This window comes from Malaclemys terrapin, chromosome 2 (genome assembly GCF_027887155.1).
Source record: "Malaclemys terrapin pileata isolate rMalTer1 chromosome 2, rMalTer1.hap1, whole genome shotgun sequence".
Lineage (NCBI taxonomy): Eukaryota > Metazoa > Chordata > Testudines > Emydidae > Malaclemys > Malaclemys terrapin.
In genome coordinates this window covers 11,685,717-11,712,291 of record NC_071506.1, presented here as the reverse complement: position 1 = coordinate 11,712,291, position 26,575 = coordinate 11,685,717, and the positions used below count along the sequence as shown (strand labels likewise).

The window sequence follows — 26,575 nt, the reverse complement described above, 5'->3', positions numbered from 1 at the left end:
GAACTGTAATAGGAATCTCAGGCAGAGACCCCATTAGCACCTGCCCCAAGAACAAGGAACTTTAATTTAAGGTTAGCAAGTCACCTGTCCTTCAGTTACTTCATCAATACACTCAAAACATTGCTTCTGCCTTCTGAGCAGCAGCTCATAAGGGAATTCAAACACCAGGTGATGATGAGTTCTCAGACTGAGAAGAGCAGTTCATTCATTTGTACACAAATGCACAGTAAGTACCTCCAAATAAGTTCCTTACAAAGCACTGCTGGTCTCCATAGCAATTGGCATTTGCTGTACTTTCCTTGGAAAACATTTTAAAAAGATCCTTACGAAAGTACATTTTTCTTCATTATTTATGTATCCCTAGTTTAGTGCAGGCTTTTAGTCCTTCATATGCAACAGACTTGTCCCTTCAGTTTATGCAGTTTCATTTCCACATGGCGTGTGCTGCATGCAAATAGCTGGGGTGAGATCCGAAATTTGAAGAGGAATTTTGTCTACAAAAATAAATCAACTATTTGGATTCAAATGTGCTTCAACTAGGTCTTTCACATCCAGACTGAAGCTTTGAATATGCCACAGCAGCATAATGACTTGTATCCTTCACGGAAGTCTTTAATGTCTAAGGAAAATTAATGTAAAAATATAAAGGGCTCACAATAGGACCAATTCTTATTTAGAGAGCCTGAACATTATTCAGAGTAACAGCCGTGTTAGTCTGTATCCGCAAAAAGAAGAACAGGAGTACTTGTGGCACCTTAGAGACTAACAAATTTATTAGAGCATAAGCTTTCGTGGACTACAGCCCACTTCTTCGGATGCATATATTATTATCGTTCATACAGCAACAGTTTGTCCAGAGACATGAAAAAGGACCCAATTCTGCGACCTTTACTCACGTTGACCACCACTTTACTCCACTTCATACTTTGAAAACATCTTGGGATGGGGAAGAGCTGGAGTTGCCACTAGACCTAGCATATCTTGTTTCAACCTTAGCTTTCTTTGGGATGGTCTTATCTCTAGAATGGGTGGCCCATAGTGCAATGGCTTCGCTTGATGCTAAAAATTGTTAAGAGCTACAGGTTCTCTAGTGCTGGCACACTTCTCAGCTTAGATGATGGGATTTCTGGTTCCCTATACTTATTCTTTTGAACCACAGTAGCTTGAGCAGGAGAAAGGGTTGAGAGTTTAACTCATCCATCCAAAGCTCCTGTCTCTAGGAACAGCACAGACAGACACTAATCCAGCCTGAAAATGACACACTAAGCACTTCCTGATTATCTATCACAAACCTCTCCCATTGTCTCTCCCCTCCATGGAAGTCGAGATTTCTATTTCAGGTTGGTCACAATGGATGGTTGTGCTCACATGAAGCAAAAATATAGGAGAAGATCTCAAGAATTCTAAAAAAGCTCTTTCAAGGGCTATAAATCTCTTCCTTATCTAGCTCTTCTATTTCTGAAGTCCACCGGAGAACAGAGGCTTGGCAGAGTACATTCCACTTTTCACATGCATTTCAGCATAGTCTTTCCTGTGTTACGGCTAATAGCAGTGAACTCCATCCTCCTACCTATAATTGCTGTAGTAGTGTTAGACATCAGTTACTTCCTCTGTTTAGGATTGATTCATTTGGAATGATTTGCATAACTTCACTCAGACCTTCTTCACTATTTAAATAGAGTGTAGCCGTTCCAGTCAAACTTTTATACCATCACACAGTCATTGTCTCTAGAATCTTTGCTCTGGGAGGCTTTTATGAAGGCTAATCCATTGTTTTCACTGAGTATTCAAATGTGTCTGATGAGCCACCACTGAATATGCATCTACATGTTTTCAGATGAAGTTCCTATAAACTGAAGGCATTATAGGGAAAGAGGCCAGTTTTAAATGATAGCAAATAAGGCTCAACAGGAGTATAGCTTAGCAAGGACATGGCCACAAAGCTGCCATATTTAAAGTTTTCTGTGCAAAGTGTTTATAAATTGTTCCATTCCATTCCACTGTGACGTTATCACTGGTGTTGCTGTTCAACATTACATATATTAAGCCATTACTGTATCTGGAAAATATTCACAAGTTGTCATCTTGCTCCTAACTGTGTCCTAGAGGCATGAGATTATTCCCTATGTTACAGTGTATAAAAGTGTCAACTTTATGACACTCAGCCAAAGAATTACACAAACGAGACTTTATTTCACTGGCAACCATTCAAGAATTGAAGTAGCTGAGACAATGAAATACCTTCGAACAAACAGGAGTTATTGAAAGGATCGTGCAAGGGCAGGCAAAGTACTCTAGTTCAACATATTTAAGTTTCATCAAATTACAAATGGCAGGACTCAACTACTTAGCCGTAAAGGAAATCTACAGTAGAATATCGTCTTGGGGCTTGTTTTCACTCCACTGTGCTGCTCCAAATCTGTACCAGTGTATATCAAAGCAATCAATGGAGTGACACCAATGCAGAACTGGAGTAAAGCAGTGCAGGCCCTTGGAGCTGCCCTCCTGCATCTGAAGATGAAGTGTTCTCAAGAAAGTCTCTGAAGACTTCACAATTATTTACAGTTAATTTTGTTGGTGCAAGGTGCCAGATTAATATAACTAAACTGAAGTCCTCTCTTTAACCAAAGGCATGCAGCAACTTGGCAAACTTCCCCCCAGTACCCCATCAATGTGGCTCCACCCAGTCAGGAGGAGACACCTTCAGGTGGAAAGCATAGTTTAGTCCCCATACACATGTAGGGCTTGACTGTGCTCTTGCTTTACTCAGCCAAGCAGGGGAATGAGGGGAGAGTCGGCTCACCTGGCCAAAACCCCCACTCAGCCGAGCAGATCTGTTTGAATCTTAGGTCCCAGCTCTAGCGCAAAGCACAGCCTTTGATCACTGGATACAGCCCTGCAAGCAAATGGGCAGGAGAGGCAGAGATTTGTCTCTATCCTCCTCCACTCAGTTGGCCAAGTGCAAGGGCACAGGGAAATAAACGGCACTCTTTCAAGGCCTCCAGTCATTTCCCTACCACCACCTACATACAAACCAAGAGAGGAACACAGGATCAATTGAGATTAACAGGAGTGCCTCCCACAGCTAGCCTTGGGGCAGTGCAGTTTATACTACACAAATTGTTCAGGGCATCGCCCAAAGGCACTATCTCGCCTTTAATCTGCAGAGAGCATTAGAAAGTATGTTAACTAGCACCAGTTGAAGGGGGTGGTTTGAGCTCTGGGCACTTGTTCATTAGAGGCCTGCCAAGACTCATTTCACATAAGCCACTGATCAGCAGTCAGAAGACAACAGCTTCTGTTCAATGACTGGGATCACATCTTGACCCGTGTATCAGGAATAATATTTATTACCAGCAATATTCCGGCTCATCTTTTCTGCATGAATTCATGGCTTTTTAATTCCCCAGAACAAGTGTATAAAGGGTTTAAGGTGGGACTTTCAAAAGCTCTTAGCACTGGGCTAACTGCTCCCACTGAAGTGAGAGGTAAAACTCATTTAGTTTCATTTACTACAATCGGAGAAGAGTTAGGCCAAGGCAAAGTGCTTATGAAAAAAAAAAAATACCACCCGTAATTTGGAAGTGACCCAAAACAATTACTACAGCCGAGGAGTGCAGCATTTCATAAGTTAACAGCTGATTCTTCCACCCTTACTCATGATGAGTAGTACCTTTATCTGCAAGATATTGCAATGGGACTACTTGCAGGTGAAGGAACTGGTCAGCGTGAGTAAGGGTGGCAGCAGAATCCGGCCCTCAATTAGAAGGCCATCATACTGCTCAACATTATTTGAAGCCCTGCCCTCCTCTTTGTTCCATAGAGCACCAAGAAGACTTTTGTGCTCAATGAATCACAGAGATGAGGTTAGAGGGATGCTGGCCCTGTAAAAACCATAGCGTCACAGTACATACCTACAGCATACAGTAGAGATAGTTGGCATTTGTCCTATTGGTACTGAAGCCTACTGGGAATGAGCTTGGTTCTAATACAAAGTTATCTCCCTATATAACACAGAAAAGTTTACTCCCAGAAAATATGTGAACTTTCCTGTCCATGTTGTCCCCTCTTCTCCACTTCCATTAAGCCACATTTCCAAGAATGAGTACATTTTTCACCAGCATACTCCCCATTCCAAGAATGGGTACATTTAAATTCAACAAGGCATGAAGGCTTTCCCTGAAACTCAAAGGCTCAGCGCAAGCCTCACATAACATCAGAAGAAGGGTAGCTTTGTGTCTGAAGCAGACCTGTGAGTCAGGAAATCTGGGAGCAGTGTTTCACACAGCCAGATTTCTTCTGTAACCTTAAGAAAGTCAACTGACTTCTCTGTAGCCAAGTTTCTCCATCTGTAAAAATGGGGATAGCACACAAACAACTCCCTCAAAATATTGTAGGGTCTTCAAACACACTACAATGGGCAGGGACTCAAAAGGTTCCCACTTGAATCCCCACGTAAGCACCTAACTATGAAGCCTGATTTTCAGAGGTGCTAGGCACCACCTCCTTAAAGCCAATGGAAGCCTTACATGCTCACTCCTCTTTGAGTATCAGGCCAATTATTTGGATGACTAATTATGGACGGAGGAGGTGGATTTTCAGAGGCACAAATGAGAGTCTGGGGCCCAACCCCCACTGAAAGTTAAGGGGAGTTTGGCACTAACTCATTTGTGCCTTTGAAAATTTCCCCTCCAGGGGCCTAACTCTAGGCACACAAACTTGAACGTTTCAGCCAGTAATGTATTATTTTCCCTCTGATGGTGCATACAAGGTCATTTGTTGCCATAAAGCAGAAACCCTTACTGATTCCTTCGTGATTTATTAGGGCTTGACAAAAACAACTACAAACTTGTCCTTTGTGATAAATGGCGAACTAAAGCACCATCTGCCATTACCAGACAAGCTCACACAGCCCCTAGGACTGAAGGAGAGCTGCTTATCTATTTTTTTAAACACCAGAACAAACCTGGTAGTCAGCAGTTGTAAGATGCTCAGGAAGAAGAGAACGTGGTCTGGCAGTTGTTAGCACGGGACGCCATGTAATCCCAGCAGCGTGCCCCAGGGAGACAAGTGGACGTACCTAGCCAATGCAAGAGATATCCTGCCATCACAGCTCAAGAAGAGACAGCAGGATAACTCAAAGGAGACAGTTGGTACGGCTGCTTCCTCCTCAGGGAAGCTATTGCCCTGGAAGCAGTGTTGTCTAGCCGTTAAAGTACAGGACTTGGAAACGGGAGATGCTGATTGTTTCCCTGATCTGTAACCAATTTGCTGCAAGACATGGGCTGTAGCCCCCTCCAACATGGCAGCTTTCACGCGAGTATGAGAGAAATAGTTCTCTTTACAAAAAGAAGACACCTTTATACAGGGAGAGGTTTACAAAACCTGAGGGGCTCGAATGCTTTCATCAGTCATTCTGGCCTGGGACTGAGGAGTTCTGGATTCTGTTCCTGGCTCAGTCCATGCAAACTGGAAATTTCAATGACACAAAGGGCAGTTTGCATCCGATAGCCAACACAGGCAAATGGTAGGAGAAAGGAAGTAGTATTGGACTGTCCCTTTAAAGGCAGGGCTGGATACAGTCCCTCACTACACCAAATTCCAGCCATCCAGTCAGCACAGAACAAGGGCATACTGGGAGTGAAACTGTCTGTGCTGCAGAGAAGCTGGCAGAGCAGAGGGAGCAAAACTTGAGGAGGCCAAGCAGGCATTGGAGAGCGCACATGCTGAGCTGGCCACTGAGGTGGAGATGCTTCGACAGAGCAGGAGGGACTCCGTGCACAAGTGGAAGGAATTTGGGGCCCAGTTCCACTAGCTGAGGGTTGAATTCACGAAGGAAGAAAGACGTTGAAGGGAACAAGCTGAGAGAGTTACCAAACTGCAAGTCAGGTTGGACACCATCCCAGGACAGCTAAGCCAGTCAGACAGCAAGTCAATCAAATGAGCAAAAAACTTCTGACCTACAGGTCAGAATTGCAGAACTCACAGGAGCTGCTGCAGGACAAGAATACATCTGTGGTAGCAGCAGCTTTCCTCTCTCTGACATGGAGAGGGGTCTCTTGCCTCAGTTTCCCTACATCCAGTGGTCTTCCAGGGGCTTGTAGGGTACTTTTGACCCTCTGGTCAAGAGCCAAAAACCAGCTTTTCTAGATTAAAACAAAAGTCAGCTTCAGCCCTCCTGGGATCCTGTAGCCTTTCCTTTGGTCCAACAGTCCTTCTGGCTCTCCTGAACAATTCCTTCTATGAGAAGGGGCACCACGTCCTCTCTACTTCAGGCCTCCTGACTGTCCTATGTTTCTGTTTATCAAGCGCTTTTCCAAAAAATAACATCACTCCCGTTTCCTTGGTACAACAGTTCCTCTCCAGGGCTTTTTTGTAGTGCAGCTGTTGGGATTCCCTCCGAGACCTTTTCCACTCAGCTTACCCAGAACATCTTGCCCTGTTCTGGGAGAACACTTCATCCAGTTGTCTGGGATCCAGAACACTCAGTTTGATTCTGGATTTTGTCACTCAGGTTCCTTTATCTGGCATACAGCAAAGCTAGGCTGAGTGGATCAGACTCAAGTGTTGGGAGTGAGTATAAGGTGTATCACACATGCAGAGTTACACGGACAACTTCTTCCTTTATATACACTTACATGTTATATTGCATTTGCTATACATTAAATCACACATTTTTGGATTGGCTTGATTACTTTGCAGGAACCAATCCCTGTACAGCAGGCTCTATCCATGTGCTGGTGACGTGGAACCTGGTCTTTACCTTATAGGTTTAACTTGTCCACAGTCCCTAGCATCAGGGTGTACCTGCTTATCTAAGGCTAGGTCTACACTACCCGCCTGAATCGGCGGGTAGAAATCGATCTCTTGGGGATCGAATTATCGCGTCTCATCGGGACGCGACAATCGATCCCCGAATCGGCGCTCTTACTCCACCAGCGAAGGTGGGAGTAAGCGCCGTCGACGGGGAGCCACGGAGGTCAATTTTGCCGCCATCCTCAGAGCGGGGTAAGTCGGCTCCAATAGGTATAGCGTAGCTGAATTTGCGTATCGACCCCACCCTCCCCCCCGTAGTGAAGACCTCCCCTTAGTACAGACATGACTCCAGCATACTGGTTGTCAAGCCCCTGTTTTCCCACACTTGCCTTCCCAATTGTGCCCACTCCGAAATAAGGGAAGTTACTTATGTCCAGCCAGGCCTACACCAGCCTCTCTGAGCCCTTCCAAGCTAAGTCCCTCACAAGCTCTGTTCCCAGGTTCCCCAACCTAGCCCTTGTGGAGAATTGTACTCCTGGTTTTTTTTTGGAAGATCTGGAGTGTTTGTGGCATCTTAGAGACAAACAAATTTATTTGACCATAAGCTTTCGTGGGCTAAAACCCACTTCATCAGATGCATAGAATGGAACACACAGAAAGAAAATATTTATACATACAGAGAACATGAAAAGGCGGGAGTAGCCATACCAACTGTAAGAGGCCAATCAATTAAGAGGAGCTATCATCAGCGGGAGAGAGAAAAAAAAACCTTTGAAGTGATAATCGACATGACCCATAGAAGGTGCGAGGATATTTTAACATGGGGCAATAGCTTCAATTAGTGTAATGACCCAACCATTCCCAGTCTCTGTTCAAACCTAAGTTAATTGTATTAATTTGCATATTAATTCAAGTTCAGCAGTCTCTCTTTGGAGTCTGTTTTTGAAGTTTTTTGTTGCAAAATTGTCACCTTCAAGTCTGTCACTGAGTGGTTAGAGAGGTTGAAGTGTTCTCCCACTGGTTTTTGAATGTTATGATTCCAGATCTTGTTTCAACTCTGGTCTGTCTTACAGCTGTGTTAGGTCAAGAGGCTTCCCTAGACTTGTCTGAGAGAAAGCCACATTCCAGGTCTGATCTCTCCCTGGATCAGTCCCATGAAACAACTACCACACCCACCCTGCTCCTTTCAGCTTCTTCCCGTGAGTGAGCACACAGCTCGCCTCTTGTAGACCTCTGATTACATATTCGAGACCCTTCAGGAAACTACATCTCCCAGCATTCCCCTGTTCTGCACTGAATTAGGATCAGGTCCTTAAAGGGCCACAATGTGCATCAGGAAGGGGCGGTATCCAGCCTATCCTTAAAAGGGACAGCCCATTCTATGACACTCCCATTGTACAGATGGGGAAATAAGGCACAGAGAGATTAGGTGACTTGCTTGAGGTCAAATTGAGAGTCTGTGGTAAAACCAGGAATTAAACCCAGGCCTCCCAAGTCCCAGTCGGCCAAGCTTCCTCTCTCACCGTGACAGACATGATCCCCGTCTCTGAAGAGTTTACAGTCTAATGGAGAGTATTTCACAAAGTCCATGTGTACACATACATAAGGCATTCAAAAGAGATTAGACTTTTTCCTCCTTAAATTCTCTACATAAGAATGGAAAGGATGAAAAGTCCCCCACCTAGCATCCAATACTACAGCATGCAGAAGAACAGTGAATGGATTAACACGGTTTATCAACTGCTCAACCCCAAGGTGGTTAAACAACGAGAGCCGGTTAATGAGGGAAGAAGGCCATACCTATGAAAAGGGGGGATTCCTAACAACCTGGCACAAGCAAAGAATACTCATTATATGTCTATTTAAATTTAAAAAGAGTTCAAAGAATCAAAGACCTTTTTTAAAAAAAAAAAAACACAACTCATGACTGACAGCAGCAAATCCATGTTCTACAGAGCAATTTTAGGGGAGGAAAAAAAAAGTCACAATTAAACATTATTTCATCTCAAATAGGGCATCAATGGAAATGGACATTCAGATTCATTTGTTTTTCCACTAAAAGCGCCAGCCAAATTCCAACTTTTGATTTCACTGGGCCAATTTCATTCCTAGTGAAACATTCTTGACTTCAGTGGGCAGGTTTACACCTTGGATGAATTTGGACCATCCTGCCTACCCAAGTTGACAGGTAGTTTCAGTGGATACAAGATTCTTCTTCACTTTCCCCCCTAGCTTCTTGTGTAGAGTTGCTGCGTGCTGTTAAACAGCTGCTGTGTTCCACCACAGAGTGACTGTGTTTCAGCCGTGAGTGGAGTAAGTTCTGTAGTTTATTTAAAAGTTTGTAAAGCACTGTGTGTCCTTTTGGGATGAAAGGTTCTGTATACATAAAAGTCACTATGACTGGCCCAGTCATCCACCTGTTTTTTTTTTGTTTCTAATGCTGTGGCAACAGGACAGTACACACACACACACACACACAGGGACCCAGGCCTTTAGCTGCTAGTGCAATACAATAAAGCAGAACTCCCACTAGCCATGTTAAACCCCACTGCTGGTGCTCCATGACATCTTCCCTCCACAGGTCTTAAAGGGTGGGCCAAAGCAAGACGAGGTAGATGAAGGACCACCTGCTCTCCATGATACGGTCCTCTACTCAGCACTCATTTTTGAGAGAGAGAGAGTGTTAATGCTGCTTCCTGCAGCACCATTAACTCCTGTGGAGATGCCCTCAGCAGCTTCAAAGGGACTTGACCAAGGACAACATGGGTCCTAATGGAGCCATATTGCCAGAGAAGAGGAGAGGCTAGCACAGCTATGGAGAGGGACCAGCATCTATCAATGCAAGATGGCTCCTGCCTATGCATATCTTTGGTGCCCTTCCCTGTGGATCCTCCAGACCTGCAAAACTGGGAATCCCCACCAAACTCCTCCCCTAGAGAAGACAGTCTCCTGAAAGCCCAGAAAGACTCCGAGTTCTTCCTATGGACTCCTGTGCTAGCGGGGGGCAGCCTACTCAATTATTATTACCTAAAAGGCGGCCTCTGGATGGGCACTGAGCAACTGAGAGCAAAAGCTAGGGATGGAAGCGAAACAGTTAGACAGCTGGTAAGCTGTGAACATGGCTTATCATGCTGATTGGCCTCATTGTTACCTTGTGCTTCCCCCATCCGACTGTTTTACTCACCGGTGTCTCTAGTCTGATGCTTAGACTGCAAGCTCTTTGGGGCATTGCCTCTTTGGTTTATATTTGTACGGCACCCAGGGCAATGGGGCGCAGGCCTTTTGATGCTATCGCAACACAAATAATAAAGGAGAGGGGAAAAAAAACAAACCACCAGAGGAACCTACTGTCAAGGAGGAGTGAGGGAGGCAGCAGAATGTAGAAAAAGACAGACAACACAATCAACTGAAAAGATATAGAAGGAAAAAGAACTTTGAAAAATGCAAATAACTGAAGTGACAAAGTAAAGCAACAGACTCCATAAGGAACCCCAGGGAGGGAAATGCAGAAAAAAATATAAAGGCCCAGTGGTGAAGCCGTTTTAATTTCAAGAATCAATCATAGAAAAGTACTTACCGTGTAATTAAGAAGAGCCCGCAGAAAACATAAAACAAGAGCTCTCAGAATTACGCCACAGGTGGCACTACAATTGAACAGCAAGATGTGTGTATCGGAGGGGGCGGGGGGGGGGCAGGAAATTAGTCTGAAACAACTCAAGTACCATACTAGGTGAGTTATGAGGCTCAAACAAATGTCCTCAATCCGTCTGTTAAAGGGGATATCTTTTTCTTTCTCCAGGCCAATGGGGGCTGCGGGAAGTGGCTCGGGCCAAGGGATGTGCTGGCTGCCACTTCCCGCAGCCCCCATTGGCCTGGGATGGCAAACCATGGCCAGTGGGAGCCGCGATTGGCCAAATCTGCGGACACGGCAGGTAAACAAACCAGCCCGACCCGCCAGGGTGCTTACCCTGGCGAGCCACGTGCCAAAGGTTGCCGATCCCTGGACTATAACATGCCTGGCAGTATCTCTGGCAGAGTCAGTCACGAAGGCCCTTTTTTGCATCCATACCATCCCAGGTTGTGGTCCTGCTAGGGTGACCAGATGTCTCAATTTTATAGGGACAGTACCAATATTCGGGGCTTTATTTTATATAGGCACCTATTACCCCTCACTCTCTGTCCCAATTTTTCACACTTGCTATCTGGTCACCCTAGGTCCTTCAGATCTTACAAGTTGAGCAGAGTTGAGCTTGGTCAGTGCTAGGATGGGGCACCACCAGAGAAACTCCAGGTGCTTCAGGAAGCATCACTGATCATTCCTACATGGCCCTCTTCTCTCTGAATTGTGACTGAAACAATGCCCTAATCTGCAGTTAGGAGGTAGTATGCGGCCGAAGACGCCATCTCGATCTATGGGCCTCAAAGATCTCATGGTATATTTTCCTAGGGCACAAGTGTCAATGCCACTGTCAAGCTGTAACGTGGATTGAAAATTGCGCCTACTCATACGCTTCCCTTGCTGTTTCATTTGATTAAGAGAGATTCTGTTTCATTTGCTGCCCAGAACTATTGAGTCTTGTGGCTGTGAGGTTTTAAACAGATGCTGCACACCACTCAGAAATGAGTGATGTGATTCCTGGCTACATAAAGCACTTTGAGATGAGAGGTGGGGTGGATTTTTTTTGTTTCTCGTGCCAAGGGTGACAGTCAGGACACACACTGCATGGCTTCATCACTTGATACAATTGCAACATTCATAATTATAAACGCTTTTCTGCAATACGGGGGTTAAATAGCAGCTTTAGTCAGAACTGAGAAGCAACAGGAATTTCTAAGGCATCTCCGGGGATAAACTTCCCTCTGTGGAGAAGGGAATTTCCACTGACATGCTAACTGCTTTCTTTTTATCTCAATCAATGTAAACCTTACTGTTTTGGAAGGAAATACCTTAGATCCTATCAGCAGCTCTGTAATTTGACAGGCTTAAGCAAGTAGCAACTGCAAAAATTGCACCTGAGTAAAGAACAATAAAAAGAGAACAATAAAGTTTTGGCTGAAGAGAGATTAAAAAAAAAAGCACGAGTCCAAAAAATGTGCTAAATGTCAATAGAGCTAAAAGTTCCTAGACTGGCATTATTACAGAATAATATTGCTGTTTTGACACCTCATACTAAACTCATTAAGAGCGAACATTCAGTGCGTTACGACAATCCAATTCAGGCACTTAAACCAAACTCAGGGAATCCCTCAACACTAGAGCGAGCCAAGGATAGATTTGTAATGAACCACATTGATGCCAGAGTAAACAGATTGGGATAACCTGGTAGATGCAAACATTGTTTTCCAACATAGTAGATTAACTCGGAGATATTAGCACTAGCAAAGCAAACATTATTGCGTTGTGGAAATCCATGCAACAGTGTAACCCAGCCTGAAAGTGCTCTCAAAGTGTTAGGTCTCTCACTTGCCAAAGACATTCATTCCTAACCCCATTTCAGGGCACAGACTGCTTGTGTAATTATAAATTGACCCACCCCGGTGGTTTGTATTGTTTATGGCCAGCTTTGTCCAACTCAGCCCATCCTGAGCTTTAAATAGGATTCTCAGGAAGGGGCTGGGTTGCTGTTGCTATAGAACATGGGTTCTCAAACTGGGACTCAGAACAGATATCAGGGGTGAGGACCAGCCTGCCCTTCCTATATTGGTAAATGGCAGGGGTTCTATCTAGCTCCTGGCTGGGTGAAAGGGGAGTTCTAGGATGGAAGAGATTGGAAACCACCACCGTAGAACCATTTAAGAAGTATTTCAGAAGCAATTTTAAACTAACTGATGGGCCAGGATCAGACAGTAATTCTCCTCCCTGCATCAGAGATAGTGCAGCACAAATGGATAGGGGCATTAGTGGAGTGCAGACACTCAGGCCTGGTCTACACTACGACTTTAATTCGGATTTATCAGCTTTAATTCGAATTAACCCTGTAACCGTCCACACAACGACGCCATTTAATTCGATGTAAAGGGCCCTTTAAATCGATTTCTGTACTCCACCCCAACGAGCGGAGTAGCGCCAAAATCGATTTTAGCAATTCGAATTAGGGTTAGTGTGGCCGCAATTCGATGGTATTGGCCTCTGGGAGCTATCCCACAGTGCATCATTGTGACTGCTCTGGACAGCAATCCGAACTCGGATGCACTGGCCAGGTAGACAGGAAAAGCCCCGCGAACATTTGAACTTCATTTCCTGTTTGCCCAGCGTGGAGAGCACAGGTGACCACAGATACCTCATCAGCACAGGTAACCATGCAGGCTGATAATCGAAAAAGAGCACCAGCATGGACCGTGAGGGAGGTACTGGATCTGATCGCTGTATGGGGAGAGGATTCAGTGCTTGCAGAACTTCGTTCTAAAAGACGAAATGCAAAAACTTTTGAAAAAATTTCCAAGGGCATGATGGAGAGAGGCCACAATAGGGACTCTGAGCAGTGCCGCGTGAAGGTCAAGGAGCTCAGACAAGCCTATCAAAAAACAAAGGAGGCAAACGGTCGCTCCGGGTCAGAGCCGCGGACATGCCGCTACTACGCCGAGCTGCATGCAATTCTAGGGGGGGCTGCCACCACTACCCCACCTTTGTTCGTGGATTCTGGGTCGGGGATAGTCTCGACGCCTGAGGATTCTGCCGATGGGGTAGAGGAGGAGGAGGAGGAGGAGGAGGAGCTTGCAGAGAGCACACAGCACTCCATTCTCCCCAACAGCCAGGATCTTTTTATCACCCTGACTGAAGTACCCTCCCAAGCCTCCCAAGCCAGTACCCAAGACTCTGACCCCAAGGAAGGGACCTCAGGTGAGTTTACCTTTTAAAATATAAAACTTGTTTTAAAAGCAAACGGTTTTTAATGATTACTTTGCCTGACTTTGCATTCGCGGTCAGTTCAGCTACTGGAAAAGTCTGTAGCTACTGGAAAAGTCTGTTAACGTGTATGGGGATGGAGCGGAAATCCTCCAGGGACATCTCCATGAAGCTCTCCTGGAGGTATTCCGAAAGCCTTGCCAGAAGGTTTCTGGGCAGTGCATCCTTATTCCCTCCTCCATGGTAGGACACTTGACCACGCCATGCTTGCAGCAAGTAATCTGGTATCATTGCATGACAAAGCCTGGCAGCGTATGGTCCCGGTGTTTGCTGGCATTCAAGCAACATCCGTTCTTTATCTTGTTGTGTAATCCTCAGGAGAGTGATATCACTCCTGGTAACCTGGTTGAAATACGGGAACTTAATTAAGGGGACAGAGGTGGCCGTTCCTACTGGGCTGTTTGCCTGTGGCGGAAAATAAATCCTTCCCTGCAGTTAGCCAAGCGCAGATGGGAAATTGGCCCTGAGTTTTTCGCTTTTGGCTAGCAGGGATCTTCCCTGTTACCAGCCACGCGGTGGGGGGAGGGTACTGTGATCATCCCAGAGAATTCATGGCGAGGGGGGGGGTCGGCGGCGGGGGGGGGGTAGTTTGGTGCCTGCAGGGATCTTCCCTGATACCAGCCACGCGGTGGGGGGAGGGGTACCGTGATCATCCCAGAGAATTCATGGCGGGGGGGGGGGGGGGGTTAGTTTGTTTTCTGGTGCTGCTGAATGTTAACAGAAAAACCGCAGCACTCTACTTGCCTGAAGGGGCCCAGACAAGCCCCCCCACACTGCCCCCCCCCCCCCCAACTGGCTGAGATTGGCCAGGCTTCTGCAGCACTCTACAGGCTATGCTTGGTATGTGGGAAAGGAGGGTGCAGAAGCTGTAAAACAATGGCTTACCATGGCCGCATGCAAGCCGAATTCTGTTGCCCAGACCTGTGATCTCTAGCAGCAAAGCCACAGGCACTCAGCATTAAGAGGCAAAATGCGACCTTGCACAGAAATCACATGTGCTATGTAATGTGAACAGTGTTGGTCACCGTGAAAGAGTATAAGCATTGTTCTGCAAAATGTAGCTTTTAAAACAATTCTCTCTTTTTTCCCCTCCCTACAGCAGCTGCAAATTCCTCAAGCCTCCCTCCTCCATCCCGAAGGTTATCACAGATAAGGCGTCGTAAGAAGACGACGCGGGAGGACATGTTTTCTGAAATTATGCAATCCAGCAGGAGTGACAGAGCTCATCTGAATGAGTGGAAGGAAACAGTTTCAAAGTATAGGAAAGAAGTCAGTGAACGTGAGGAGAGGAGGGACCAACGTGAGGAGAGGAGGGACGATCGAGATGAGAGATGGCAGCAGGAAGACCAGAGGATGAAGGATGCAATGCTGGGGCTGCTCCGGCGTCTGGTGGAGGTTCAGGAACGGCTGCTGGAAAACAGACTGCCGCTTCAGCCCCTGTTCCACCCTCCCCCCTCCCCATGTTCCGTATCCTCCTCACCCAGATGTGTAAGAACGCGGGGGGGGAGGCTCCATACACCTTCCCATTCCACCCCAGTAGACAGCCCAAGCAAAAGGCTTTCATTTTTTTAACCTTTTCTTTGTGGCTTTTTCCTTCCCAGCAATCCTCCTCCCAAATACCACCCGGGTTCCCTCCCTCTTTTTCTAATCTATTAATAAAGAATAAATGATTTTTAAATGATAGTGACTTTATTTGGTTTGAAAGAAAGATGGGGGAAGGGGCAGGGTGGGTTCCTTACAGAAAATCAGTCAGTAAAGGGGGAGGGTTTTCATGAAGGAGAAACAAACAGATATTTCACACGGTAGCCTGGCCAGCCATGAAACTGGTTTTCAAAGCTTCTCTGATGCACAGCGCTTCATGGTGTGATCTTCTAATCGCCCTGGTGTCTGGCTGCGCGTAATCAGCAGCCAGGCGATTTGCCTCAGCCTCCCACCCCGCCATAAAGGTCTCCCCCTTACTTTCACAGAGATTGTGGAGCACACAGCAAGCAGAAATAACAATGGGGAGATTTCTTTGGCTGAGGTCAGAGCGAGTCAATAATGAACGCCAGCGACCTTTTAAACGGCCAAATGCACATTCTACCACCATTCTGCACTTGCTTAGCCTGTAGTTAAACAGCTCCTGACTCCTGTCCAGGCTGCCTGTGTATGGCTTCATAAGCCATGGCATTAAGGGGTAGGCTGGGTCCCCAAGAATAACTATGGGCATTTCAACATCCCCAACGGTTATTTTCTGGTCCGGAAAGTAAGTCCCTTGCTGCAGCCCTTTAAACAGAGTAGTGTTCCTGAAGACGCGAGCGTCATGAACCCTTCCCGCCCAGCCCGCGTTGATGTTGGTGAAACGTCCCTTGTGATCCACAAGTGCTTGCAGCACCATTGAAAAGTACCCCTTGCGGTTTATGTACTCGGTGGCTTGGTGCTCCGGTGCCAAGATAGGGATATGGGTTCCGTCTATCGCCCCACCACAGTTAGGGAATCCCATTGCAGCAAAACCATCCACTATAGCCTGCACATTTCCCAGAGTCACTAACTTTCGTAGCAGCACCTGAGTGATTGCTTTGGCTACTTGCATCACAGCAGCCCCCACAGTAGATTTGCCCACTCCAAATTGATTCCCGACTGACCGGTAGCTGTCTGGCGTTGCAAGCTTCCACAGGGCTATCGCCACGCGCTTCTCAACTGTGAGGGCTGCTCTCATCTTGGTATTCTGGCGTTTCAGGGCAGGAGACAGCAAGTCACAAAGTTCCATGAAAGTGCCCTTACGCATGCGAAAGTTCCGCAGCCACTGGGAATCGTCCCAGACCTGCAACACTATGCGGTCCCACCAGTCTGTGCTTGTTTCCCTTGCCCAGAATCGGCGTTCCATGGATAGAATCTGCCCCATTAACAACATGATCTCCAAAGCACCGGGGCCTGTGGTTTCACTGAATTCTGTGTCCGTGTCCATGTCCTCATCATGCTTGTCGCTGCGCTGCCGCCGCCGCTGCCTCCTCGCCTCGTTTTTCTGGTCCTGGCTGAGCATAAACTCCACGAGAACGCGCGAGGTGTTTGCAATATTCATGAGTGCTGTCTTGACCTCAGCGGGCTCCATGCTTGCCGTGGTATGGAGTCTGCAGTGTTCACCCACCCAGGAAAAAAGGCGCGAAAATGGTTGTCTGCCGTCCGTTGCTTTCATGCAGGGAGGGAGGAAGTGAGGCTGTACCCAGAACCACCTGCGACGATGTTTTTTGTCCCATCAGGCACTGGGATCTTAACCCACAATCCCAATGGGCGCGGGAGACTGCGGGAACTATGGGATAGCTATGGAATTGCTACCCACAGTGCAACGGTGCAGAAATCGACGCTAGCCCCGGTACTTGGACGCACACCACCGAATTACTGTGCTAGTGTGGCCGCACTCATTTCGACTTTATACAACCTGTTTCTCAAATCCGAATTATCTAAATTCGGATTAATCCCGTAGTGTAGACATACCCTCATTCTTCCAAGGCATCGGGTCTTGGCCATTATATACAGAGAGGCAAAGACCCGGTGATGGCAATCCTGGTGTTCATAAAGGGTCTATTTCTGCACCCATTAAAATTAACAGCAAAACTCCCATTTACTTCAGTGGGCAAAGGATCAGTTCTATAGTTCTCACATTGTTTCTAGAAACACAAGGAAACATTGTTTAAATACACACAATACTGCATTAAGTTACTTTTCCCGATTCTGCCGGGAAGTTCAGTATCAGTTGTGTAACCTGTCTGGCCATGGTTGCTTATTACTGTGAGGAGTTACTTTTTATTCCACTCCAAATTAGAGCTCTGGTCTATGATACCGCTCCCTTGCCAGCCAAGGTAATAATAAATAGCACTTGCATAGCTCAACATTTTTAGAGTGCTCTGCAAACATTAGCTAGCTAGTCCTCATAGCACCCTGGGAAGTTGGAAAGTAAATATTATAATCCCCATGTTACTGAGTAGGAAACAAGCAAAGAAATTAAGTGCCTTTCCCACAGCCATACATTAAGGCCCTGATTCAGCAAACCGCTCCAATTCAGTGCGCATGCTTAAGTGCTTTGCTATCTTTGACGGGACTTAAGCTCATTCTTAAATCACAGCTGAGTCAGGACCTAAATCAGTAGCAGAAGTGTAACGAGAACTCAGCAGGACCTAGCTCCCAGACCCATGCTCTAACTCAAGCAGTCTCAATGGGGGGGGGGGGAAGGGAGGGGGTCATGACACCCTGGTCATGGCCACCCTACCCTTCTCATATGGCTACCTGGGAAGAGGGTTTCCCAGCTAGACCCCAACTAGAAGGGCTGGGGACCTGATATGGAAAAAAGGATGTGTGGCATAGAAAAGGTTGAGAAGCCCTTTTCTCATCACTAGGCTATGCTATCTGTCCAATTTCCTTCATAAATGGAGTAAAACCATGAACACTGGCCGTTGCGTTCCCCCACATTAGTAATACCCGTGGAAGGCGGAGGAAGCCCTGCTTGGCTACTGTCATGGAGTTCCCATTGTATTCTCTTCCATTACAGAGCATTTGGGACAAAAGGGAGGAATGGTGGCCCAAATCCTGCAGATCCCCTAGTCTGCATGGGCTCAGGGCCTTCCCAAAGATTCCCTGTGTGTCCACACCAGCTGTGGGTCTCTGGAGCCCTGCTCCCCCTGGTAGAGCAACTCCAATAAAGCCACATTGCCAGAGCTTTCCCAGCCAGCGGCTGACTCAAGATCCACAGCAGGAGGGAGTCAAGATTTCAGAGGGAAGATCTTCAGTACTTCCTGAAAAATCAGGTCCAGTAAGGTAGGTAAATTCTATTATTTGCAGATGGGAAACCGGAGAGTATACACAGAGGATAAGTGACTTGCCCAAGGTTAGCAGCACCTCTGTGGCAGAGCTAGGTTTAGAGTCAAGGTCTCCTGATTTCCAGTCCTTCCTTCAATTCCAGTACTCAGGCACAGATCATCCCTCAACTGATAGCATGTAAAGTTACAGCCACCTGCAATTGGCTGCTGATGCCCCTTGATACACGTTATCATTCGCGATTATTAATGACTGAATTCCAAATAAATAAATACATACATACCTACCTACCTAGTGGAGCTTTTGCAATGAAACCTGGAAGTGGCTGATATTTGTCTGGGTTTTTTTTGTTACGTTACCAACCTGAAACCTGGGCCAGTTTTAAAGAGACCTGGTCCGAACTTACAACTTCGGGGGAGAAAAGATACAAAACATGCTGGTTTTGACCCAAAACCAGGTAAGACTTGGTGGCGCTGGCCAAGACGTGCTCTGAGTTTGGGGGTTTGTTCAAACCCAAAGCTCGAAGGGAACCTTAAGGGCTGAAAACCTACCCAAAGCAAAAATGGCGGGGGGGGAAACATTTGCATAAGCCATTCCAAATGGAAAATATCATGGCTCAGCTAAGTGAGCTGGGACATAGACATCTTGATCAGGTTTGCAAAAATGCAAACTTTTGGAGTGTGATGCAAGATGCTATTTCCACTGAAGTAAATTTCAAACTCCCCCATTAATTTCAGTGGGAGTGGGAATGGGCCCATTAAAGATGCATCAAATGCAGCCTCTGTGTAGTAAAGGAGAGAGCAAGTTAAAGCCGAGAGGGAGCCTGTTTCAGGATTATTATGAGATCACTACTGGTGTCCTTGTTCCAGTACCACTCCCCTACTACTGCCAAATGTGCCATAGGAATTTCAAACACCTTTTCACAAGCCTTCAGCTATAATCCAGTGATTTCTGCACATTTTGGTTCTCTTACCACATTGCTATATAGCAAGGACTAAATGATACAGTCCTATTCATTGCATAGTCGTAGCTTGGCCTGAGTGAAGACTGCGGGATGTGCCACCAGGTCTGGGCTGGAGGGAATGTATTACAGTTAGGGTGACCAGAGGTCCCGATTTATAGGGACAGTCCCGATTTTTGGGTCTTTTTCTTATATAGGCTCCTATTACCCCCCACCCCCGTCCCGATTTTTCACATTTGCTGTCTGGTCACCCTAATTACAGTACAACCTTTACTGGGAAATGCTGATGTCTTAACTTCAGTGGGAGTTCCACAAATGGAAGGTGGGAAGGTACAAGGACCTGTGACTGTTCAAAAGTAATAGGGAACACGGAATAATTATGGACCATTAAGGGACTTTTCAGTGTAATTAGGAGAGGTTGGGGGATTTTACCCTGCTTCAGATAATTGATGTGTCATAGTACAGAGACAAACAGCAACAGGTTTCCAAGTGGAGCTGAGTAACAGGGCACCGTGAGCCTAATAGGTGGGGTTTTCTGGAAGGCTCTGCCACCAATGACGGGAAGGGGGGGAAAAGTTTAAGGGTGATGTAAAGAGCGAAAACTGCAAGCATTTAACGATGATTAAAAAAAATAGGTCTCAAGAGAAAAAGCCATACAATGACAAATGGACGTTTTCTTTGAAGCAGACATAATTACAAAGCATTTTGCAAGAAACATATTTTAATGAGAGTTCTAATGTGCATTGGAGGCAAAGGAATCTCTTTTGAAATAGCGTAGTCTCCATCAAGAGCTAGCTCTGGCATGTAAGAGAAATGTTTGCCCTAAAATATTTGAAAAGTCAGCAATGGGAGGCAGGCAAGGATTCAGCGTATGCATATACAGATTCTCTCTCACAGACACACGTCTCAGAGCTCAGGAAACCCACCCAAAGATTTTTATTCCTCCAGGAAGAGCCTACAGCCAGCTCCCAGGCCTAACTCTAATACTGAGTAGTACTTTACGCCATGGGTTGTGCCATATGAGTAAAGGGTGGAAGAACTGGCCCCCGCCAAAGCTTCCTCGTCTCACTCATGCGAGTGGTCTCACTCAAATCAAGGAGATTACCTCCATTGATCAAGTGAACAAGACTTGGCCCCAAAATGATCAATTGAGGCAACAGTGTCTACTGGTTAGAGCTTGGGGACTGAAGTCAGAAGGCCTGACTTCCAATCCTGACTCTGCCCATCGATCTGCTGAGTGACTTTAGGCAAGTCCTGCCGTACCCGATTCTGGCCTCAGTTAAATCCAGAGCAATTCCACTGAAGTCTGGTTACACAGGGCACCTGGCGCCGGCCACTGTCGGGAACAGGATCCTGGGCTAGACGGACCATTGGCCTGACCCAGTGGGACCGTTCTTGTATTCTTAGGTAAGTCAATGGAGACTCGCCAGGCTTGGGCTGCTGTAACGGAGCTCAAGATGTGGCTCTGAACGTCTCTGTGCCTTGGTTTCCACTGGGCGGAATCCCAGTAGAGAAACTCCACACTGCCCCATAGCAGGAGCCATATCTACTGGAACAGTCGAGCCCCATGAGAACTGCAGCATTTTGGTAGATATTCTGAGAGTAAAATATCCCCGTTCATCAGCATCACGGTAGTAAAAGTCTTTCTAATTGCCTTTACTCATGCTGAGCTCTACGTACGCATGCAAGTAGTCCCATGAGTCTGCAATACTGACTCCCAACCATTACTCTGTAATAATACTCTCTACATTGTGTAATGATTAGGGTGGCCAGGGACCCGGTTTTCAACTGGAAAGTCTAGTGGAAAAGGGGACCCGATAGTGTCCACTCAGATCTACTTCTGGTTACGGTGGGTGGGGAAGGCGCTGGGTCATCCCCCGCGCCAGCCTCTACTCAGCCAGGGCTGCCTCCTACCCGAGCTGGGCAGCTCCAGCTCCCAGCCCCAGCTCTCCGGGTGAGTCACTCCTGATCCGGGCAGATGGAGCAGGGGAGAGGAGAGGCGAAAAGCAGTGAGCAACGGGGGCAGGAGAAAAGAGGAGTGAATGAGGGGCGGGGCCTCGGGGAAAGGCGGGGTAGGGGATGTTCCGCCACTCCTGCTGGAGTCCAGTTTTTAACTAGTAACAAGTTGTCAATTCTATTAAGTATGTGTACAATAGCAAATATTGTCATGAGTATGACACACTTTACCCCAAAGATCCCAAAGCACTCTGCAAACCAGGCACACACAGCACCACTAAACTGCACCCTCCACATATGTATAAGGCAACAGGAAACTGGAAAACCATGAATGACAACGACAGGAGCTGAAATCTTGGCAAACCATACTGAGGAAAAACTCCTGCTCTTCCAAAAAATAAGTTGTCATAGAATCTTCAAGGCCAGATTTATGGGTTTGTGGGGGGAGGGTGCACCCATGTGCATGATGTGTGTACTTCCATGTCTAAGCCATGCATGCTGTTATCATGACTACAGGATCAAACCTGGTATTTACACTCAAAAATGGCTAGTCAGTTGCATAGCTGATCATTTGCCATACCAAACTGAAGCAGTGCACAGGCAAGTGCAGTGATCATGGATGAAAATTAAGCGTACAGTTGCCTGCACAGATTTTGCAGGTGCTTGCTTCTCAAAAGCTGCCCCTCAATGTCCACGGAGAGCAGATGGAATGTGTTATTTTAAGGTCGGAAGCACATGCACACACCCCGCATTAAGTACACTAAGGGATGCAGAGTGTCAGCTGTCAAAGAGTCAATGACCACTCTAAGAGCATCAGATATATAAAATGCTATAAAGAAAAAGTAAAAAGAACTGCTGAATTAGGCAAGAGCTCTATGTTTAGAGGAAAACAAATTCTACAGTGAAAAATTGGGTCAAAGTGGCTTTATAATAAATATGAGGTGGAGAAAAGGTTACCCAGAACTAAATAAGTTTGGTTTGGTAGAAAGTGTAAGTACAGGAAAAGGCTACATAAATCAAAATACTTATCTGAGTGTGACCTGCAGAATCAACTTGAAAAATGATGGTTATAAAGGAACACTCCTGTGACATCCAAAAAGCTCAGATCGGCTTTAAACCTTTGACTTTCCTTAATGGTGACATTACCAGTTTCTAAGTCTCTGCATCTATCTCGTTACAATCAGCCAGGAATCTAGCAGTTACATATCACCTGGCTCTCACAAGTTCAGTATTGTAATAAGTTGACAGAAACATCAGCACAGCGTGCAGGCACAGTTAAAATTTTGCAGACTAAAATAAAAAACGTGGGTTATGTACAATTTAATCCAATTCCTCTTGGTTTTTCTTGTATCATTAACTCCAGATCCTGTTGCTACATGTCTACAAAAACTTCTGCACTAGTTTCACCCACAGTGTGCAAAGAAAAAAAAATGGATCCAAACTAATAAACCAGGGTTGTCTTCAGATATTTATAGTGCATGGCTGTTAGGATTACAAAAATTCCTCTTACCTGTAGCAAAAAAGCACCAGAAAAGCTGCCAACTGTCGCCCAATTCCCGAGCCACATTCAACACTCAGCTGAAAAGTACTTTGCAGAGTTGTCAGCCAAAGTGGAGACTGGCACTTGTTCCCCCAGATTGGAAGAAGAAGAAAAAAATACACCAAAACTCAGCAGGGTACTGGAGGGGAGGAAAAACCCCACTCTCTATATCCTACATCCCAGCAACCGACAGGGAAATGGAGAAAAATGACACAGACACACAGAGAAAAAAGACAAGTAAATACAGCTAGAAGGGATTGAAGGAGTCCAACTCCAGGGAGAGATGATTTAACTACAAGAGAAGCAGCCCTGAGTAGGGACAATGCTCGGGGTTAGACTAGTCTCTGAGGGAGAGAGCTGGAAAGTGTAATGAACTGGGATCTGGGAAAGGGGGGTGTGTGGGAGGGGTTGAGGGAGGGAAGAGGGGTAGGGGGTGTGGTGAAAGGAAGGGAGAGGGATAAGGGAGGGAGCGATCTTGGATAGGAGGGGAGGGGATGAAGCTTTAGGAGGAGAGGGGGACAGAGAGTGGTTTAAGGAGGATGGGGTGGAGGGAGGGAAGGAGCAGAGAGGAAGGTGACTAGGGTCTGGTTTGGGGAGGGAGGGGCTGAGAGAAGGGGTGAGGGGCTGATTTGAGGGTGTACATGAGGGAGGAGGGGAGAGAGAGAGAGGAGGGGACAGGGTGTGGAGACAGAGGAGTGGAGCTGTAGAGCAGGAGGAGGCTGACAGAAAAGGGTGATGGGCTGGTTTGGGGTTAAAAGGGGGAGAGGGAGAAGGGGGTTGGGAATGTAAAGCGGGGGCAAAAGGGAGATAGGGAGGGGGAGGAAGATGAGGAGGGAGACCTGGGAGGAGGGGGTTAGGGTCAGATGGCTGAGAGGAGAAGAGGTTAGGGGCAGGTTTAGGGGAGGAGCAGCAGCAGGAGGAGGGGGCTGGGACAGGGTTGGGCAGGTTTAGGGGAGGGGAGCAAGGGCAGAGTGGGAGGAGGGGGCTAATGGCAGGTTTAGTGGAGGAGGAGCAGCAGGAGGAGGAAGGGGCTAGGGCAGGTTTAGGGGAGGAGGAATGGGAGGAGGGGGTTGGGCAGGTTTAGGGGAGGAGAAGAAGCAGGAGGAGGGGGCTAGTGGCAGGTTTGGGGAAGAGGAAGGGGCTAGGGCAGGTTTAGGGGAGGGGGAGCAGCAGCAGGAGGGGGCTGGGGCAGATTTAGGAGGGGGAAAAAGGGGAGCAGGAGTGGAGGAGAGGGTGGGGCTGGTTTAAGGGAAGGGGAGCAGCAGGAGGAGGGGGCTAGGGACAGGTTTAGGAGGGGGCAAAGGGGGAGCAGGAGGAGGAGTGGGTGGGGCTGGTTTAAGGGAAGGGGAGCAGCAGGAGGAGGGGGTTGGGGTAGATTTAGGGGTGGGGGAGCAGCAGCAGGAGGGGGCTAGGGGCAGGTTTAGGAGGGGGCAAAGGGGAGCAGGAGGAGGAGTGGAGAAGAGGGTGGGGCTGGTTTAAGGGAAGGGGAGCAGCAGGAGGAGGGGGCTAGGGACAGGTTTAGGAGGGGGCAAAGGGGGAGCAGGAGGAGGAGTGGGTGGGGCTGGTTTAAGGGAAGGGGAGCAGCAGGAGGAGGGAGTTGGGGTAGATTTAGGGGTGGGGGAGCAGCAGCAGGAGGGGGCTAGGGGCAGGTTTAGGAGGGGGCAAAGGGGGAGTGGAGGAGAGGGTGGGGCTGGTTTAAGGGAAGGGGTGGAGGAGGAGGCTCTGGGGATTGAGTTTCAGAGACTATTAAAGCAGCCCAGGAGAGAGGGGAAAAAAGCAAGAGGCTGACAGCTCCTGGGCCAATTATAGCCTAACTTTGCCAAGTATTTTGGTCTCTTTACGGCCGCATCTGAAATAACTGTCTGCAGGGGGAGAGGGAGCAGTGGAGGGGAAGATCAGCCTGGCAGCAGCTGGAACCCGAGCCCCTTGGGGGACATTGAAGACCCAGCACCCCTTTCCCCTTGTGGGAAGATGACAAGGGGGCCAGAGAGTGGGGGACACATCCCTAGTGGCTTTGGGAAATAAATGCCCATTTTGGCGTTGAGAACAGGTGGCCTCCTCTTTCCCACCCTCCCTGAGCTCAGTGTCTAAATAAAAAGCCCTTGGCAGGGATATTTTTGGTAGCATTTCAGCACTAGCCTGTTTGCTGGAGCCGTCTGTCCATCCTACACCCACCGCCCCACTGCCACATGCCTCTGCTCTTCATTCCTGGACAGACCCAATGGCCACGCTCAGACGCCCAGGAGATGTCTGCTGTTCATGGGGCGCGTCTTCGTGGTGCTCTCACAATAGGGATGAGGACAGGGCCCGATTCACAGTGCTGACTCCTGCCACTCGCCCATTCTGCCCCCCTCGCTCCTGTTCAGTGGCGCCTTCTCTGGAAGCAGTCCTGTTGATTTTCATCAGCCTGCTCTCAAATACGATGCTGCTCGGTGAAGGGAAAGGTGACAAAATCTGACCCAAAGCGAGCAGACTGTCAATAGGTGAGCACAAGCATGGTAGTCCCATTAAGTTCAAAGGGACTGCTCCTGTGAGTAGGTGCTTACCGGTCACAGTCTAGTCCACTGAATTCAGTGGGACAGTGGGCTTCATCTTGTTCCCATTGAAATCAACAGCAAAACTCTCATTGATGTCTACGGTGCAGGATCAGGGCCTACATCAGAGGTAGGCAAACTACAGCCCGCGGCCCACATCCAGCCCACGGGACCATTCTGCCTGGCCCTTGAGCTCCTGGCCAGGGAGGCTAGCCCCTGGGCCCTCCCCTGCTGCCCTCCCATCCCGCAGCCACGCCACCGCACGGGCAGCGCTCTGGGCGGTGAAGCGGAGCGCTCCTTCCGAGCAGAGTGGCAGCATGGCTGGCTCCGGCCGGGTGGCACGGCTGCCAGACATGCTGTTCTGAGCGGCATGGTAAGAGGGTGGGGAGCAGGGGGGTTGGATAAAGGGCGGAGGGTCCTGGGTGGCAGTCAGGGGACAGGGAGCAAGGGGGGTTGGTTAAGGGGCAGGGAGCAGTTGGATGGGGTGGAGGTTCTGGGGAGGGGGGCTTGCTGGGGGGGTTGGATAAGCGTGGGAGTCCCGGGAGGCCTGTCAGGGGGCAGGGGTGTGGATAGGGGCCAGGAGACGGGGAAGGGTTGGATAGGCATGGGGTCCTTGGGGGCCTGGCAGGGGTGTGGATAAGGATCAGGGCGGTCAGGGGACTGGGAGCAGGGGGGTTGGATGGGGGTGGGATCCCAGGGGGCAGTTAGGGGTGGGTGGGGGTCCTGGGAGGGGGTGGTCAGGGGACAAGGAGCAGGAAGGGTTGGATGGGTCGGGGGTTCTGAGGGGGGCAGTCAGGGGTCAGGAAGTGGGAGGGGGTGGATAGGGGGCGGGGGCCAGGCAGTTTGGGAAGGCACAGCCTTCCCTACCTGGCCCTTCATAGTTTTGCAACCCCAATGTTGCCCTTGGGCCAAAAAGTTTGCCCGCCCCCTGGCCTACATGCATACGTTACTACGGTCTTAACGGGATAGCTCTTCAGCTGGCCTAGCTCTATTGAAGTCAACACAATTGTGGACGTCAAAAATCCATCGAATTCATGTCTGGTTTCTTTTGAAAGGGACGCTCTCCGGTTCGGAGCCACGCTTCCTTCAGGTTACTAACCCCACTTCGGTGTCTTCAAACAGCAGGAATT

The 26,575-nt window shown here is 47.9% G+C and overlaps 1 protein-coding gene across 1 annotated transcript in view; it reads right to left on the bottom strand.

The window, feature by feature from the left end:
- COL22A1 (collagen type XXII alpha 1 chain) overlaps nucleotides 1-23,252 on the bottom strand; it is a 310,551-nt gene extending 287,299 nt beyond the window's left edge. The window contains exon 1 of the mRNA XM_054020800.1: nucleotides 22,882-23,252. The gene's annotated coding sequence lies outside the window, so the exon portion shown is untranslated. The remainder of the gene's footprint in view (nucleotides 1-22,881) is intronic.
- Between the last annotated feature and the right edge of the window lie 3,323 nt (nucleotides 23,253-26,575).